We start from the raw sequence: 11,335 nt of genomic DNA, 5'->3' as shown, positions 1-11,335 counted from the left end.
TGCATTTGTCAGACCTAGGTTCGAGTTTATCTGTAACAAAGTCCGATTTCTTTTTTCAGACACCATTATGCTGTGGTGTTCCTGGAGGAGTCTATTTGGAGAGAATCTCATTCTCTCCTAGATATGTGAGAAACTCACCAGAAAGGTATTCTCCTCCTCGGTCAGACCAAAGAGTTTTAATACTCTTCTCAATTTATTTTTCTACTTTACTTCGAAATTGTTTAAATATTTCAAATGAATTCGACTTATGTTTCATCAGATAGACATATCCATATCTGGATAAATCATCCGTGAAAGTGATGAAGTAGAAATATCCACCTCTAGCACTTGTGCTCATGGGCTCGCATACATCAGTATGTACTAGGCCCAAGAGCTCAGTAGTTCTCTCACCTTTTTCAATAAAAGGTGACTTAGTCATTTTACCAAGAAGACAGCACTCACAGGTTGGAAGTGATTCACAATCACTGACTTCGAGGATTCTCTCTTGAGTCAACCTATTTATCCTGTTCTTGTTTATATGACCTAGCCTACAGTGCCATAAGTAGATATCTGATACACTATCTAATCTACGGTGCTTGCCAGTAGAATAGACTACATTAACAGGTTGTGATAACATATACACACCATTGTTTAAATATCCACAAAATATAGTAACACCATTCATAATGATATTACAAACTTGTTTCTTTATTAAAATTTCATAATCATTTTTGGCCAGAAGGCCTACAGAAATAATATTTAAAAAGAAATTGGGACAGAAATGACAATCATTAAGAACAACGGTATGAGACTAAAATACAAGTTTGAAGATTTTTAATGCTAGAACTGAAACTGATCTTCCATCTCCAACGTTCAGGAACCTCTCGCCTTGCTCGAATCTCCTACTGACATGCAACCCCTGCAACGAATTACAAATATAGTAAGGGCTATCGGTATCTAATACCCAGTCAGTTATATCACAAATAGAGAAATTACAAGGAGTTATCATATAAATACCTTGCCCAGCAACAGCTTGCTTCTTTCTTTACCTGTTTGGGTCCAGGGAGGTAATGTACTGAGGACAGTTCTTCTTCTAGTGCCCCCGCTTATTGCAAAAGAAGCATTCAGCTTGACTCTTATTGGGCTTGATTTTTCTGGTCTGGCCCTGCACTGATGTCCCAGTTTGAACTTGCACCTTCTTCATTTTTTTCTTCTTGTTCTTCTTTCCTCTCTCAAAAGGTCGAGAACCAGAAGAGGAACCTCCCACTAAGTTCACCGACTCCCTATGGAGATCCTTCTCAAAGTTCTGAAGCAACCCCAGTAACCTGTGGTAGTTTACTTCAGGCTTTGTTATTCTATAATGAGTGAGGAATGGGAGATAAGACTTGGGCAGCGAGTTCAGTATTGCATCTTTTCCAAGCTGCTCAAGCAAAGGAAAGCCGAGCTTGCTCAAACGCTCCATCAGCTCGATCATGTACAATACATGATCAATGACAGAGGCACCATCCCGTATTTTGGCATTGAAGATGGCACAACTAGTCTTATGCCTCTCCACATCATCAAGTGTGCCAATGTCATCCTCCAATACTTGAAGCATGTCCTTTAGCTGAGCCATCTCAAATCTTTGACTGAACTCATCGCTCATGGTAGCCAGCATGATGTAGCGCACCATGGTCCGATCACTGAGCCACTTCTGGTAAGTGTCTCTAGCTGTTCCACATGCATTGGCAGCTGGCTCATCAGGTGCAGGATCCATTATCACATATAAGATCCGTTCATACTCCAGAACTATCTTCAACTTTTGGTACCAGCTACCAAAGTTGGATCCCACCAACTTATCATTATCCAACAATGATCAGAACGATAGGGAAGTGGCCATATCTGCAGAAAAAAAAAATCATAACCTAATTAGTAATTGATTCATTAAATCTAAAGATTTAAACTTTAATCAAAAGATTTCTTTCACTATTTTATTCAAATTGGTAGCCTCTACCACCAATTCGAAGAATTACCCTAATTTCTTAGTGGGTCCTAGAATCCACTTAGACTGCACACAAGCCCAACTTTGGTTGGCCAATCTTTGTACATCTAAAGATAGGTTCATAACCAATTATTTTTTTAAATAATTTTTAGTAATTTTAATTTTACTCCATCCCTAATTAGTAGGCTTTGGCCTCCACTGAAAAGGTCTGGTTAGGTCCAACCATTAACATGATCATACTTGGCCCATTTAGCCAATGAATGATTAGGTCCAACTTTGGTTGGCTAACCTAACCACCATTTAGAAAGATGTAGTCAAGAAATCATATTATGAATGACAATTCCATTAGTCGATAAGCACCAAGCCTTTGGGCCTCCAATGATTATCCAACTGATGGACCCATTATCATCCACTTAATGGGAGGCTATGATCTAGTTATCATCATAACTATTTTATTTAAGGACCTAATAATTTTAGAAGATTTAATTGATTTAGAGAAAGAGGTCAGATGAACCAGCTTATCATGATCCTCCCACTGGCTTCACCAAGTCAACTTAAGAGAGACCATTAAAAGGGCTGGTCTAGGAGCACCTAAATCAGTCACACTGATTTACCTAGCTGACATTGGTCAGCTCGAATAGTCAAGTGATCCGATCAAAATATAACTTCACCAAGAGGCCAGGTAAGTTCGATCGGTGGGAGGGTTTGTCAAAGCTTGCCTTAGACACCATTAGAAATGACCAGGTAAGCGGACTGCCAATTAAAAGCCACCAGTCTGGTTTATCTTAGACACCAACTGATTTAATTAGTTTCGATTAGATCAACCTAACAGTTCGTACTTGACCGCTTAGCCAAGAATCAAGTCCATTTGGTTCTCGTTAAAGATATGGACTTGACCAACTACAACTATTATAATTGATCTAGAGAATCCTTGACCTAATCTAAGACAACAATTGATTAGATTTAGTCAATTCTCTAATTAAGTCCATCTTTAATCTAACCTTAGGTCTAACCCATTTAATGGACCTAATTTTCACTAACCCATTAACCCAATGTGTTATGGTTTGTGTCTTAGGTTCTTCAATTCACAATCTTAGAACCTAATCAAATAACTTCTTAATTTTCAATTAAGTTTTGGACTGAGGGGTGAGGTTCGACTTTTCAAAAATAATTTTTATATTTGTAAAATAATTTTACAATATGGTTCTACCAACCAAGTTTTATGTTTGATTCATAATCAAAATGCAAGTGAAATAAGTATGAAACTACTTTAGATCTAATCTAAACAGGTTCATGTAATTGAAATAATTTCAACTTTAAACTGTGCAAATTTCTCAAACAAATATATGATAGTTCTCTACACGAAAATAATTAACAAAAAGATTTTATTTTAGATTTAAATATCTTTTAAATCTAATAAATTATAAATTTAATCTAGATCACATCTAACAAATATATGATTAAAGATAGATCTACACGAACTAGGACAACCTTTGCACTGTAAGGGGTAAACCTTACAACAAGATAACCTACAGTTCGTGATTGATCTAAAAATTTTAATTTTAAATTTAACAATCAGATTATAAATTAGATCTAATCTAATAAATAATCTAAGCATGCATAAATAATCATGTAATAAACAACCTAGGCTCTGATATCAATTGAAGGAACCAGATATAGGGTTTCAGGGTTAGATCTTGAAATTTTTTCAAGATCGGATAGCAGAAGACTAAAATAAATTAAAATTTATATTATAAAATTAGAGAATTTTTAGATCTAAGATCTTATTACATGATTATTATATGATATTAAATAAAAAATTAAAATATAAAGAGTACGAACTACATGTTGATCATATCAATATATTTCTATACTACATCTAATGTATGTAAAATATAATAGATCAAATCTATTACCTTGCAAGTTAGATGTTCTAACTTTGCTGATCTGGGCTTGAGGATGATATTGTGAGCTGCACATGCATCCAACCTCTAGGAGTCATCCACACAAGTCCACGAATCATGATCAGAAGTTCTGGTCCAAAAAATTAGTACAGTATGCTAGTACTGTGCTGATCCTTCTTCGATAGTCGATCAGATGCCTCTTTCTTCTTGATTTGGACTCTTCCAAAGATGAAAAGTAGGAGAAGGAGTTTTAGATCTGAGACACTCTCAGAAAACTCAAGAAGGAGGAAGGAAAGAGATGAACTCAGCAACCATAGAAGAAGACCCTCTTCTTCTTCTCTTTGCTCTCTCCTAGACACCCTATTTTGTGTCGATTATATCTCCATGCCCTAACCTTCTTTCTCTCTACTTTTCCCATGCCCCAAAGGTCTCTCAAAGTTTTGTAATCCATCAAAATTTCATGAAGAAATTCATTTTAAATAGAGAGATATGATGGAGTCCTTGTCTAGGTCAAATATCTAGTCAAGGATTATCCAAACATGGCAAGACAAGGGGCGCCCAACTCTTGGGTGCCCCCTCTTTCTTTTTATACGTGGACTACCAGCAAAGGGTGTATATTATGTGCTATAAAAGTCACAAAAATTTTAAAAAAAATTTGAATAAAATCAGTGCCATAAGGAAAGAGTTTTGGTTTCCTAAAACTCTATCTCATAGAATTTGAAATCCAAACTAGTTCCTACTTTGACTTGATCCACAACCACTTTCCATGTAAGAGAGAAAGAGAGAAAAGTTTTGGACATGTGGGAAGACCTGGACGAGAAGTTTTGTTGGACAAAATAAGAGAGAGTGGGCATGGGATAAGAGAGAGTGGGCGTGGGGGCTAAATTGGTGCAAGGTGGAATCCTAGTCTTACTAGGATTCAATCTATGTCTTGTTCCAATCTGATTTCTCAAACCAAATCAAACCAAAACCAAATCAACCCAATTAAAATATATCTTAACCCAATTAAGAATCTAATTAAATTAAATTAAATTAAATTTAAATCTAATTTAATTTTTTAATCAAATTAGAAATTAGGTTGACCTAAGTCCTAATTGAACTAGGACTAGTTTTTCCTTACACTTGGCTTATCCAATAAACTAATTGAACTTGATCCAATCAATCCCAAACTAAATCTAATTAAATCATATTTAATTAGACTTAATCTTAGCTCATTGGCTTAATCAAATTAAGCCAATTAGTAATTGAATTGCTAATCGATCCTCTTGCAACACTTGCACTAGGTTAAATATCAATCGTATTGATTGTTTAACCCTAGAACAATTTTTAATCATTGATCAACCATCCAATCAGATCGTGAACTCTAATGTGTGTGATCTCATAGATCTGAACCTAAGCCGATAGCACAAAAATAAATTTTTATACCAATTAAAGTGACCATCAAGTAATGGTACCCGACGGTCGGATAGGTCGAATATATAGAACAACATCCTTAGAACTCATGCGGATATAGTTTCCATATAATTCATCCCCTTGACCAAAATACTCATAGGACACCTCAAAGTTCAACTATCAACTCTGAGTAGGTTATCCACATTGTATTTCAAAATATCAAATCCATCTGATGGATTACCCTGGTTAAGGTTTTGCTAAATTGAAATACAGCGACTCATTCTTCTCCAACTCTTGGAGTGGTCAATTCCATCTTGATCATACTCTGACTTCGTAAGTACTTGACTGTGCCCAGAAGCCTTTCATCACTGAATTAGAAATTCAGTTAGTCCAGTACCAAAGCACAGTGAGTTGCTTGCAAGTCACTAAGGTGATCTCAGGTCTAAGGGATACTTATACCTATATCCCATCAGAGACATTCTCGACAGCAGAATACTCTGGAGTTGGTCCTGTTTAATGATGATATACCCTTATATCTCATCTATATACCATACCAGTATCTTCACACTCCTTAGTTAAGAGGACAACCAACCCATATGGCCTACAGTGACCTATGCTCGATAGAAGCTGCGTCCTTATTAATAGCCTATCATTTGGTTGTGAACAGTTTTAAGGACTAATTGATAAATTCTCTCTTTATCGAACCTAAATAGTCCTAAGGACTTCATCACAACAACGGAGTTCATTAGAAGATAAAAATTTATGATGAAAATATCAAAAATATATTTTATTTATTAACAAATCATTTATAATACAAGGTTGCTCAACCATCAACAGCTTGACGATTGGCTTTTGGGATATATTTTTCAACATGAACGTAATGAAATAGCTATACCCTCCTCTGGCACTTGTGCTCATGGGTCCACATATATCAGTATGTATTAGACCCAGTGCATCACTGGCTCATTTACTTTTTTCAGTAAAAGATGATTTAATCATCTTTCTAAGTAGACAAGACTCACAAGTAGATAACGATTCATAATCATTTTTATAAAGAATCTCTTCTTGAGCTAACCTGTTTGTCCTATTCTTGTTGATATGACCTAGCCTACAATGCCAAAAGTAGGCATCCGTGACATCATCTATTCTAAGATGTTTATTTGAAATGTATATTACATTAGGCCTAGATATAACATAGATACCATTGTTCAACTGTCCACGCAATATTGTAACACCATTCAAAATGATATCACAAATTTTTTTTTATTGATATTTTATAATTAGACTTGGCCAAAAGGCCTACAAAAATAATGTTCAAAAGAAAATTGAGACAGTAATGATATTCATTAAGAACAATATATTAAGACTCGAATACAAGCTTGATGGTTCCTAAAGATAGAACTGAAACTGATCTTCCATCTCCAACATTTAAGAATCTCTTGCCATCTCCAAATCTCCTACTGACTTGAAGACCCTGCAACAAATTACAAATATTAATAGGACTACCGATATCCAATACCCAGGTCTTTATATCAAAAAGAGAGAAGTTACAAGGTGTTATCACATAAGTACCTTGTCTAGCAATCGATTACTTCTCCTTCTTTGGCTTGTTCGGATCAAGAAAAGCTATATACTGAGGATAGTTCCTCTTCCAATGATCCTGCATCATGCAAAAGAAGCATTCTACCTGATTTTGATCAGTGTTGAACTTAAGTTTCTGGGATTGATTCCCAGCACCTTGCATCTTTTTATTATTCTTTTTTTTACATTTCTTAAAGGGATGATGACTACTGAAGAAGATCCTCTCACTAAATTTATCATCTCCTTATGGAGCTGGTGATCCTTCTCAAAAATCTGTAACAACCTCAATAGACCGTGGTAGTTAACTACAGGCTTCGTCATTCTGAAATGACTGAGAAATGACAGGTAGAACTTGGATAGGGAGTTCAGAATCGCATACTTCTCCAGCTGTTCGTGTAAAAAGAAGTCGAGTTTGCTTAGTTTCTCAATCTGTTCAAGCATGTACAATACATGATCGGTAACAGATGCTCTCTCCCTCATCCAAGTGTTGAAAATGGCGCAACTAGTCTTGTGCCGCTCAACATCATCAGGAGTGCAAAAAGGACTCTCTCAACACTTGAAGTATTTTCTCTGACTGAGCCTCTTCGAATTTTCAGCTGAACTCATTGTTCATGGAGGCCCATATAATGCAATGAACCGTGGTGTGGTCGTTGAGCCACTTCAAATAAATATCTCAGACCGCTCCTTAGGCATTGAGAGTAGGCTTCTCAGGTGCCAGATCCGTGATCACATATAGGATCCGCTCGTGCTCCAGGATAATTTTGAGCTTTTGATACTAGTTATCGAAATTTGGTCCGATTAATTTTTCACTATCCAACAGTGATTGGAGCAACAAGTTTGAGGCCATATCTGCACACACAAAGAAAAATCAAAATCTTAATTAGTATATAAATTTATTAATTATAAAGATATGAACTTTAGTCTAAAGGTCCTCTCACTATTTTATACAAATTAGTAGCCTCTACTTTCAATTCGAAGAATTACTTTAATCCATTAACGAATACTAGAATGCACACAGACTATCATATAGATCCGAGGATGGCTCGGTCAACCCATATGCACCTATGGATAGATTCTCAATCAATTATTTTTTCAAATAATTTTTAGTAGTTAATTTAGCCCCAGATTTTATTTCAGTAGACGATGAGCCTCTACTGAAAGTTTCGGTTAGATCAAACCAATAACATGAACCTACTCAGTGATTCTAGCCAAAGAATGATTAGGTCCGAGGATGGTTCAGTCAATCCAACTATTCATCGGATAGTACAATAGAGTCATCATATGATAAATGATAATTCCATCATTTAGAGAGAACACCAGACGGATGACTTCTACAATGTCAATCAGAAATAATGGATTTATTACCATTCACCTTAATGGGAGGCTATGATCTAGTTATCACCATAATCAGCTCATTTTGGGAATCTCATAATTTAGAAGATTTAATCAATTTAGAGAAGAGAGAAGAAGAGATCAATCAGTAGACCATAATCCTTTCACTGACTTCACCAAGTCACTGAATCAAATTAGGATCATGCTAATTGAACTGGCACCTAGATCAGTCACACTGATCAGCCTTAATGATATGAGCTAATTCAAATCACTTAGCGATCTAATCAAAATCTAATTCACTAAATTAGTCAGATAAGTGAGATCAGTGGGAGGGTCTGCTCAACTTGCCTTAGTCACCATCAAAATGGTCAGATAAGCCGCTTCCAATTAAAAATCATCGATCAAAATGTCAAACTTACCTTAGACACCAATTAATTAATTAGTTTTGATTTGATCAACCTAATGACTCGGATTCAACCACTGAGCTACAATCAAAATCTATTAGGTCTAATTAAAGACATGGACTTGACCATCTACAACTATTGTATTAGAGAAATCCTAATTAATTTAATTCAATATTTGGTTAGACTTAATCAATTTCTCCACATGGTCAATCAATTCTTAGATTCTAACCTTAGGTCTAACCCAATTAAAGAAAAAGATCTGACTAAAGCTAACCCATGCCCCATGTTTTATGCAATGTCAATAGATCTCAAATCACAATTGTAGATCTAATCAATTTAACATAATTCTTAATTAAGTTTTTGCATCAACATGGTTTAGGTTTTGAAACAATTTTTATGTAAACTTTTTACATTAAATCATAAAATTTTTTAGATCAAATCTAAATTTTTATAATTTTAAATCAAAATAATTTTGATTAATCAAGATTAGATGTAACTAATTTTTTCGCAACTTGCATCACACACAACAACACCTAAAGTTTCAAGATCTAGGATTTTGCAAAAAAATAAATTTTTTTTCTTTCACTTTCTTCTTCATGGGACCTCACAGTGGCACCCTTACATGCCATTAGAAGTATCCCATTGAATGAAAAAAGAGTGTCATGCAACCCTACTTGCTCGTACGACCGGACGGTCTGGTGATTACCCAATTTGAGTACTTTGCTACTCAGATCATCTAATCTAAACAAAATAAAATTAGATCTTGTTGGGTATAAAATAATCTTAGCTGAAGTTCGTAAGAGGCCAACCCTCCCAGGGCTCTTCCAGCTTCCGACCTTGTGGGGCATCTTTCTGAACTCCCCCGACTGTTCGAGCTTCCATAATACCATCTGGACTCCTCCAGCGGTCAACCTTCCACAGTGTCCTTCAGATTCCTCCAATGGACGAACTCCTATCATGTCATTCGGACTTCTCCAATAATGAGCTCCTCCGTTCATCTATCGGACTGCTCCAAATGCTCTCTAGGCTTCACTATCAGTCGATTTTCTACAGTGATCGACTACTCTCCGAATCTCTTCCAGACTTCTTCCAGCCACGATCGACTTTACTTCGAACTTCTTCTGAACTTCGTCAATGATCGAGCTTCTCCAGCAGCAGGACTTCTACAGTAACTAGACTCCATCCAAGTTTCTACGATAGTCGATCGCCTTCCAAATTTCATTCGAGCTCCTACAAGAGCTAGACCCCATCCGAACTTCTACAGCAGGTGGATCCCAGACGAACTTCTACAATGGATGGGCTCCACCAGCAGAATCTCTACTCCAAACTTCTATTGCGAGCGGACTTCATCCGAACTTCTACAACAAGAAATCTCCATCCGAGCTTCCACGGCAATCGGACTTCATCCGAGCTTCTACAATAAGAAATCTCCATCCGAGCTTCCACGGCAATCGAACTTCATTCGAGCTTCTACAATAAGAAGTCTCCATCCAAGCTTTCACGACAACCGATCTTCGTCCGAGCTTCTATAGTAAGCGGCCTCCTTCTGGACTCCTACAAGAATTGGACTCCGTCCAAACTTCTGCAATAGAATTGAATTCAAGACTCCTCCAGCAGATGAACTTCCACAATGCCTTTCAAACTCCACTATCGGTCGATCTTCTGCTGGATTCTTCATGAAATCAGACCTCTCCAGCAGACAGTCTTCAGACGAGCTTCTATATCAGACAAATTTTAGACAGACTTCTCTAGCAATCGGACTCCTATCGAACTTCTCCAACAAGAAGTCTCCGTCCGAGCTTCTACAGCAGATGACTTCCGCCTGCAGCATCAGCGCTCAAGGCACCCGACAATAGTGGACTCATCAGCAACCTTGAAAACATCCGAGCTTCTCTTAAATTTCTGAGACAGAGATCCATTCCGCTCTATCAGATGTTCCAGCTGAGCTTCAGCCATCCAGTCCGAACTCTCTAGCAAGTCACAATAACGGACACTACCCCACTCCGCTCTTTGTAACAAACTCCATGTGGCCCCACCATTCTCTGGCAAGTCACGATAATGGATACCACTCTACTCTCTGTAACAGATTTTATGTGGCTCCACCACTCTCTGGAAAGTCGCGACAACGGACACCACTCCACTCCCGCAACAAACTCCACGTGGCCCTGAATGGCCCACTACCAGGCAGTTACAGACATCACTGTCAAGTGGTTACGCTACCCCATCTATAAAAGAGACCCTCCTAGATACGTTCTCCTTTAAACTCTAAACTCTATCTCGAAACTCTACTAAAATCTCATTCGAGTGCTCCATTTCTGTTGAAGCAGAGTTCTGACTTGAGTGTCGGAAGGTCTTGCCAGAGCACCCCCAACTCCAATTTAGACTTTCCTTGCAGGTCCCGACAGCGGCCGCAATCCCCTCGACTTTAGCTTCTCTGGTGTCAGTGAAATTTTGTACCAACAGAATTGATGCTAGAGAAAGGGGCCTGTGTCTTCGCAGGATCCTTGTTCTTAAAGGAGTACTGAATGGGACTATCTTCGATCATCTTTTTCGACATTTTCTTCCTCTTCTCCTGCCAGATCCCCACCTGATGGCTCCCCGAAAGGCATCTACTAGGCGATCTACGGCCTCCGTGGCTAGATCTTAGTGAGATCCGCAAGCTCCGACCTCGTCTCCAATTTTTCATGCTCCTCCTCCTCCTCTGGCCATGGCAGTCGGCATGGAGCAGTTCAACCTGCTGGTTCAGCAGGTCAGGGGTCTCA

The sequence above is a fragment of the Elaeis guineensis genome, chromosome 12 (assembly GCF_000442705.2).
Source record: "Elaeis guineensis isolate ETL-2024a chromosome 12, EG11, whole genome shotgun sequence".
NCBI classification, from domain to species: Eukaryota; Viridiplantae; Streptophyta; class Magnoliopsida; order Arecales; family Arecaceae; genus Elaeis; species Elaeis guineensis.
Note: the sequence above shows the minus strand (reverse complement) of the source record.